The following is a 9165-nucleotide window of genomic DNA, read 5'->3' as shown; positions in this document are numbered from 1 at the left end:
ATATAATATAATCCGACGCCATTTTCTGGACGCTGTGGTGAACTGATTAGCTGAGACGACAACGAAAATGTGAGTTTACTATTCTTTCTCTTAGGTATGACTGTGTTATTAACACCAACGGTGAATAAATTAGTTTTTTGTTTGTAATGTTGTTTCTGTTTTATTTATGCTAATCTAGCAATGGTGCTACTTTGTGCTAACTAGCTAGTTAGTTAGCTAAGCTAGCTAATTGGTGCTGACTTATTGAAGGTGCTGTTAGCATTAAATCATTTATTAGCATTTAGCTGTGTCTTAGCCAGTTAATTAACAGTTACTGGCGATATTGTGTTTTATATTAGTAAACTAATTGTATATTTACATATAGATTTCAGTGTCAAATAGAATAGCTAATAACATTATAAGCAGTTAATGTAGTCCCAACATTAATATATAAACCAGTGTACATTTTAAAAGCAAATCCATTTGTTGTTTCTGTTGTTTTAAAGTGATCTTTTAACTTGGACAGACAACTGTGTAACAGACTTCTATCTATAATAAAGGATTCTGAGTTACAGAAGTTATGACATAAAAGAGGAAATATTGAATATTCTGCAGTAAATCTTTGTAGGTAGGTAAGAAATCATGTTCTGAAATGACTAAGTATGACTGTCATATTAAGAAACACACAATCAGATCTAAGTAAAGAGGAGTTTACAGTCAAATCATGACTAGACTCAACCTTTCTAAGGCGGCAGTGTGAGGCGCTCTTCACACACCATGTGAAAGTTTCTTTTTCAGTTTACAGTTCATTAAGTTTTTGTATTACTCTCAGATTTACATATAAATATCATATTTGTCAGTAGTGATCTAAGACTGTTGGACCCCACTTTATATCTGTAAAACCTTCATTATATGCCTTTATTAAATTACTGATATGCAGATAATTGCCATTCAGATCCGGTATCCGGTGTAGTTACTCATTTAGTGTAACTGGGGATTCATCTTCCATTTTGAGTGGAGTTACGGTTAATGCAAATTTTCCAGCAAGTCCAAAACAGTAAACATCAGTTAAACAAATGTCTTCTCGGGGGAATATGTCGGTATGTGTAGATTGGCATCTGTCCTATTGACCTATTTAGTTACTTATTTTAACGAACAGCGTACAAGTGAAGAACAGAGCATTAATAATGGTTTCTTCTGATTTAGATGCTTCAGTTTCAGGACCCTAATCTTGTATTCAAGCTTATTTTTCATGACATATTGTCAGTGAGATACACAGAGATGAACAGTGACATGTTTAATGTTTTAATTAATGCTTTACAGACTGTAACTAGTTAATATGCCACTTATAAGTCTGTTTCATCACGCCAAATCTTCTTAGTCTGGACCAAAAAGTCCAGCGGAATTGGGAATTTGTCTTGTAAGTGCCATTTCCAACTTCTGACATACGAACTTGTAAAGGCAAGACGCTCCAATTTTGGTCTCATGCAACATTTTCAGAGTGATCTCTCTCATTGACAGGGTTGAACATGCTGAATTGACTAAGCAGCCACAGATGGTTTTCTTGTGCTTGGTGATAAAACGATAACGGTCAGAATAGTGCTACACAAACCAATCATGTGGCTTGAATAGTTACAGCCACTTCAGGTGAGGTTGACGTGCACGGCCCACACCGTAACATCAGCTGTTAGCAGTATCAGTGCTAATGTTTTGGCCACTACAGTGGGGCACAGCATTACGTTAGAGGAGGGGAGCAACTTAAAGTTACAGTAGATCTTCACAACACAACCTCTGATAGGGAGTATGTACAGTATGATACATAATTGTATAGCTGTGTCCCACTTTAAATTTAGCAGAACAGTTTAATGATTGCTAGAGATGCTCTTCGTGTTGGTTTATATAAGCTGTAGTAATTGTTATTTCTGTTCATGTAGGAGGCCAATACAACAAGAACTGGAGGACCGTGGTGGAAGTGTAGACTTAATTGTTTACAGCAGTGTCTTGGGTCTGGTGGGTGCTCTGTTGCAGAAGAAAAAGGTGAGAGATCGATATAATGATAAAGCTAATTTTTTGTCTTGCAGTCTGCAGTAAATCAGTTGCCACAAATGCAATCCTGTAACTGAAGACATTTAATACAATGTCATTTTTACAATGGCATCTGAGTTTGCAAGTGCCATCTAATGTAGGCAGCGGGAAGATATGAAACTTTATTATGCATCATTTGGTGTTTTTGATGGCATTGCAACAAATGCAAGTGCAGCACTGGCATTAACAGTTAACAGAAAACAACAGCAAAAAGTTTTGCTTTTGTTTCCAGAAAGATTAGATGAGATTTTGTCTTTCACACATTTTTTTGCTGATGCAAAACAAACTTGTGGTTCACACCTCAACATAATCAGCTATAGGTTTATTATCTCAGTCTTGTCAAGTGTGATCTGTGTAGGATTAAAGTATAGGAGCCTTCCAGTATTGTGTGTGTCAACAACTGTAATTTCAGTTACAGTGAAATAAGATGTGTGAACCCTTTGACACTGTGTCGAAAGTTTCCTTAAATTTATAATCAAAGTGAGGAAATGTATTAGTTTCAAAGAGGAAACTAATGAAATAAGCCTTGACTGATACACACGGAACATTTTTCATGTAGTCAACGTAAGTATACAGAACATTTGAAGAAACTCTTAGTGTGTATTAAACTAATAATGAAAAGAGAAGGGAATGGAATAACCAAGTGGGCATGTGGAAGAGACGTTGATAAGTTTCCAAATCACTGTAGTTTCTACAGGAGTTCCTCTAATATAGTTGTGTGTCACCTCAGAATTCCAGCCTTATGTTCCTGAGCTTTGGTTTTAGATGAAAAATCTAAGGTTAGGAAAAGTGTGCCATTTTTTATGCACTTTAAAATCCACTGTCTTTGTAACTTGGTTTCTCTTTGTCCACTAGATAAAAGCTGTTTTATTGTTTAAAAAGTCTCGTAAGCAAATGAAAATTATTATTTCAATGCCCTTCCTCACAAAATACTTACTTTGTGTATCCTTGAAGTCTAACATGCACAGTCCTTTTATTTCAAGTTTAAAGTCAGTATTAGTTATATACATTTTGCTTGCTTACCTTTTCTGGCTTTTGCTCTTACATTTTTGTTTCTTTTTGTTTTACCACCACCTGATTTATGTGTACTGCATAAGTAGGAATTAGTTTGATGAACTGTTTGTGTTACTGTGGATAAATTAGAGTGTTTGTATTTCATAAAAGGGACTAGGTTCTTTAACAATACTGTTACCTTCAACAGCATATTTTTGTCTCATCTTGTTATAAGGCTGAATTATCAAAATTCAGTAATGAAAATACAAAAAAACAACAACTTTGACCTACTTTCAGTTCACGCTGTGCTCAACGACTGGTTATACCCACAAAAATCAGCTCAGGTCAAAGAAAATGTGCTAATGCTGCTGAAAATTACATTGATGAGGATGTTCAGACTGTACAGTAAATAAAAACAAAACTAAAACTCAACTACAAAACACAAAAGTAAATTTGTTTCTATTGCTAATGTAAAAATAGATGATTCCAGGCATATTTAAATGTGGGTGTACTGCTGTTTACCAGAGTCTCCAATAACTAACTGGACTCCATATTAACTTAAAGACATTAACTATTATACTGAACTGCCTGCTGCCTAATACACAATATAAACGCTTAATTCCTGCTTTCTGTTATCACCCAAATGTGGAAAGGTTCCCTGTTGAGTCCGGTTTCTCTCAAGGTTTCTTCCTTTTGCCTTCTCAGGGAGTTTTTACTTGCCACTGTTCCCATCAGCTTGCTCCTTTCTTTGTTTGTGTAAAGCTGCTTTGCGACAATGACAGTTGTTAAAAGCAGTAAACAAATAAAATTGAATGGAAGTAATAGGTGTTAGCATCGTTGTCTGTACCAATGTGGATAAACATTGCCACAAAAGTTGTTCAGATAGCTCTGGCTATCAGAACCAATGCTAATGTCAAAAGTAACAATAGGAGAAGTTTGCTAATGTTGGCCAGGAGCTGAGTGAAGAGCAACTCCAAATGTCCAGTGCTAATCTTCGGTACCAGCCACACTAAAATAAAAGGAACAATATGTAGCAGTGACATCGAGTGTCTAAAAAGGGCACCACACTGCAGTCCATTCAAAATACTGGACAAAGCTCACACGGCTGCTGATTGAGATTGAGCGTGAGATTGACAGACGGATTGGTGCATCGGCAGCAGTAATGCAGTCAGTGTACCGGTCCGTCGTGGTGAAAAAGGAGCTGAGCCAAAAGGCAAAGCTCTCGATTTACCGGTCAGTCTATGTTCCTACCCTCACCTATGGTCATGAGCTTTGGGTCATGACCGAAAGGAAAAGGTCGCGGATACAAGCGGCCGAAATGAGTTTCCTCCGCAGAGTGGCTGGGTGCACCCTTAGAGATAGGGTGAGGAGCTCAGTCACCCGGGAGGAGCTCGGAGTAGAGCCGCTGCTCCTCTGCATCGAGAGGGGCCAGTTGAGGTGGCTTGGGCATCTGTTTCGGATGCCCCCGGGACGCCTCGTAGGGGAGGTTTTCCGGTCCTGTCCCACCGGGAGGAGGCCCCGGGGAAGACCCAGGACACGTTGGAGGGACTATGTCTCTCGGCTGGCCTGGGAACGCCTCGGTGTCCCCCCGGAAGAGCTGGAGGAGGTGTCTAGGGAGAGGGAAGTCTGGGCATCTCTGCTTAAGCTGCTCCCCCCGCGACCCGGCCCCGGATAAGCGGATGAGAATGGATGGATGGATGGATGGATGGACAAAGCTCACACAGGTTGCCAGGCTGAGGACACTGAGTATATAGAAGCAAGACGAGACAAGGCCCACACTACACTTACACAGCTCAGCTAAGGTGTTTGTGTTTGTTGTTTGTTTGTTTGTTGTTTGCAAATTATAAACCATCTCAGGTGGATTTTATATCATTCTAGTTGTGAGTACCACAACCAAAGTGAAGCCTATTATCCTGAAAGCAAATGCCATGTGATGCAAAAATACACACTCTGGAATTAAAGTTTGGTCAACCGATAGGTAACATATAAATAGTTAATTTATTTCTGAGAACAGTTTTATGATGATTTTTGGTTAAACGCCTTCAAGGATCACTGTGTTTTTGAACAATCTCACCTTTTGTTTCCCTTTTGTTTTGTTACCTTACCAAGGCATTGCCTTGAACATTGCTGTTTCTTTTTGCGATGCCCTCGGTGGCCATGATGAAGACGGCAACCAAACGTCCACCATTTCGTCATCAGTAATCAGTTTCAGACTTACTCTGCCACTTCCACAGTGTAGACAGAGTTTTAACTAATATGTTAAATTCCAGTAAGTAAAGATTATTCCGATTCCCTGTGCTTAACATTGACTCTATTACTCTCTCAACTCTCTTTCTTAGATCCACGCTGCTGGTCTGCCAAGTCAGTGTTAACCTGGCTGCCATTACTTATTTCTTGTTATATAAACCTTTTTAAATTCTAACAAATCCTTTAAAATCCTTACTGTCCTTATTGCGTCCAATGCAGATCTCACTTATGAAGTACTGAAGTGCCCTCACTGCTGGTCCAGGCTGCAGGTCTGAATGCTCCTCTATAGTGGCTGATACCATTATAGCACTAGGCAGCACTAGTCAGGATAACTTTACCATATGTTCCTGAATGCTTGCTGTCCTGTCTGAACATGCATCACACAGTATGAATGCCAGTAGTTTTGCAGTACTTAAGATATTAAACACTACTGGTAGTTTGCTAGCCTTAGCCAAAACTCATCTTACATCCATCTTGAAATTAATCTGGGCAAGGGAAAAGCAACCCTGGTTCTAGAGAGCCACGGCCCTGTTAGTTTCCCAACTATCCCTGTGCTTTCACCGTCTGATTCAATGACCTTGCAAATCTCTTTTGAAATTTGCTGGTCAAAAGTCATCAAGAGATTCAGGATAAACTGTGCTAAATGTGTTTAAAATGTGCAGTAAGATTCTGTTTGTCAGTGAAAGGCGGGAATTTAAATGTTAAAACATCAATTTATCTTGAACAAATGTTTAGAGTTATCCATCTGGTCTGCTGGCAGTTGAAAACTTAAACTAATTGAATACTTTTTTTTTCTCTGTACTGTTTCAATCTTATTACATTACTTCTGCATTAAATAAAAACAAAACCAACTTATCAGTTGCGATAGATTGTCAAAAACAATGCCCAGTCTTCAATAGTTGCTGAACTAAGCAGTCAAATTTCCACTCAGCAGTTAATCTGCTGGTTGACTAAACTTTCTATTCTGATGTTGAAAGTTGGGAAATTGAAATGCAGTGGTTTCTTTTGTTGGTAGACACATGGGTTTCACTATAAGGGCAAGACAATTATAGAAGGCAAAGATAGTGTATTTGATAAGGACACTTTCATGAGGAAGTGTCTGCAGTTGGATGACTTCTTTCTTTTCCTTTGCTGCATTCATTTTTCTTTACTTTTACTTCTGCAGCAGCATAAGGTCTCCCTCATTTTATTTCTTGACATTGAAAGTCAATTAACATTTTGAGAGCTTGGGAAGGTGGCACTGTATAGGAACTGAAATTGTTTTGGAGATCTGACGCTTTCGCATATTTGCAATCCAGGTTTTCTTGAATTGTATTAGTCACGGAATTACTCAATTTAAGGTTTTACACAGATGTCACTATTCCAATGACAACTTAGCAAACATGCTCTATATATGAAAATCAGGATTCAAACCACTTTCTTAATTGCAGAGGGAAATTGCTTTATTTCTAATGACAGATAAATAAGGTCTATAATAGTTATGAGTGAATGCAGTGCAATAAAAAGTGATTACTGAATTAAATAAATAATGATTCTGATTCCTAATCCAGTTTCAGTTTCAGCTAGGGTCTCCAGAATACAGTTGACCTGCCAGATGTTTTTGCTGCAAAGCTTGCTCAAATAGGATTGTTGCGTTTTATATATAATGTTTTATGCAATTATACTCTAGAAGGTCTTAAACCTTACACTGTAAAGTGCCTTGAGATGACCTTTGTTGTGATTTGGCCCTATATAAATGAAATTAAATTGAATTGTTGATGTTAGAAAACCCAAAATGATCCATCATCTTGGGGTTTTTACTTTATTAACATACAGTATATGTAATCTTTTGTTCACAGGGGTAAGTCACTTCCTCTAAATGCATTTACTGCTAGCTTAAAAATGTAGCTATTCAATGTACATGTATTTGACGCTTAAAGAAAAACCACAGCCACCATATGTCTCTTGGGGTCAGCAAGTAATACTTGGAAGGTGGATTTGGAAACTGGGCAAGCCCCTGTCTTTAAAGTTCTCACCTGGGCAAATAGATAGATTCAGTGAGACGTGATTCCTGCATATAACATGTAGGAGAATTGAAGAATGTATGTCTCTTGTGCAGTTGGAAAACTAAAACTAAACTAAAAACGTAGAAAAAGCCTTAATTCACACAGACGTGTAAACGTGATGAAATAGTCAACAATTAAGTAACTTTAGTCATGTTTCTACATTTATTAGACATCTATTTATTTATGACTTTATATCTGTGGTAAGTACATTACAAAGTAATCTTAAAGCTACAACTAGCATAATATTTTAAAAATCTATCTGCTCCGCTCTGCTTTTCCCTTCCTTACTCTTCTTTACTATGCATTTCCACTGTTTTCTATTCTTGCTCACTGTCTGCACAGTTCTTCAGGTATTGTTCGTTATCAAATTAAAATATGATTAAAATTGTCACCATTTCTTATTCTTGAAGAAATAATTGTACAACATCACTTCCCAAATTAATTATTTGAAAGCTTTATCTGATTTCAGACATGAATGCATTGATAGTGTCCTGTGAAATATTATTTCTGTTAAATTGTGTATGTGTGCATAGATTGCCATGTCATGTGACATGAACTGACCTCTGTATGAGTTCTTGTACATTCAGGAAGCTGAGAAATCTGCTGTCACATTTTGTTCTAAAGCATTAGAGTGCTGCTGAATCCATTTCTAAAATTATTTAATAGGTCAGTTTGAATCTGCTCTCTTGTGCAGATCTTCTGTAGACCATAATTCTTTAAATTTTTGCAGTTTCTTACTAGCTTGTGCTTGAGTCTCATTATGGGCACCTTTTGCCTTTGTTGCATATCCCTACCTTCAGTTTCCATTTTTCTTGTAGCTCTCTACTGTCAGTTATTGAATTTGAAATAAAAGGCATTTATAAATACATTTCATCATTTGGTTTCTATCTGAAGGACCCTTGAGGTAGGCCACAGACAGGATTTAAACCCCAGTCTCCCCCATGGAGGGCAGCAACCTTACCGCTACACAATCCAGACGTTCAATAGCTTGAGAACACTAACTGTAATATCTGTATCATAATATCAATAACTGAAAATGTAGTTATGTATTTATAATAAAAAAAAATATGCATGTTGATTTTAACCTTAAACTGTCACTGTCCTCTTTTGACCTTAAACATCTCATGATTATTCTGGGGTCCCAGCAGAGTTCAGTATTTACGGTACATGACAGAGTTTATCTAAATTTAATGTTGGAATATACACCTTATTTTCATAAACGAGAACTACAGTCTAAATTTGGGGGCGCAAAGAGTCCCCCTGATTGATTACTTACCAGAACTGGATGTGGTTACCAGTCAGGGACTTCTGAGGCAAATACAGAAGTGCAGTGCTGCTTGAGTTAGTTCTTCTACAGTATCTTGTATTTTCTGTTCCTTTAATTATTCTTAGTCTTTCCTGAATACATTTCTTTGTTTATCTGCTTTGGACTGCAATTTTCTGCTTCTGTGTCTAGACATAATTAAAATGGCAGGAACCTTTACAACTGAACATCTGGAGACCAATTGCAGGAAGAGGCAGTCGTATTTAGTGACCCTGCAGTAAAATGTGTAACAGCTGCACTTTCTATGTACCTGTTCCTTTCTTTATGAGATTGATAGGTATCATATTTATTTAGCATGATGAGTGAGGCGTTCGAAGTTTTCTTTTACTGGGTTTGGTAACCATTTGGCTCTCCATACTAAGTGAGACTGGGAGAGCATTTAAGCCACCAAACATCTCACTGGAACTGGTCACTGTGTCTACTTTGCTCTTGGCCTTTTACCTAAATCTTATCTCATCCAATCATCTTAGATCAGCTTTAAAAACAATCAAA

Source organism: Anabas testudineus, chromosome 9 (genome assembly GCF_900324465.2).
Source record: "Anabas testudineus chromosome 9, fAnaTes1.2, whole genome shotgun sequence".
Classification (NCBI taxonomy): domain Eukaryota; kingdom Metazoa; phylum Chordata; class Actinopteri; order Anabantiformes; family Anabantidae; genus Anabas; species Anabas testudineus.
This window is presented reverse-complemented; position numbering follows the sequence as displayed.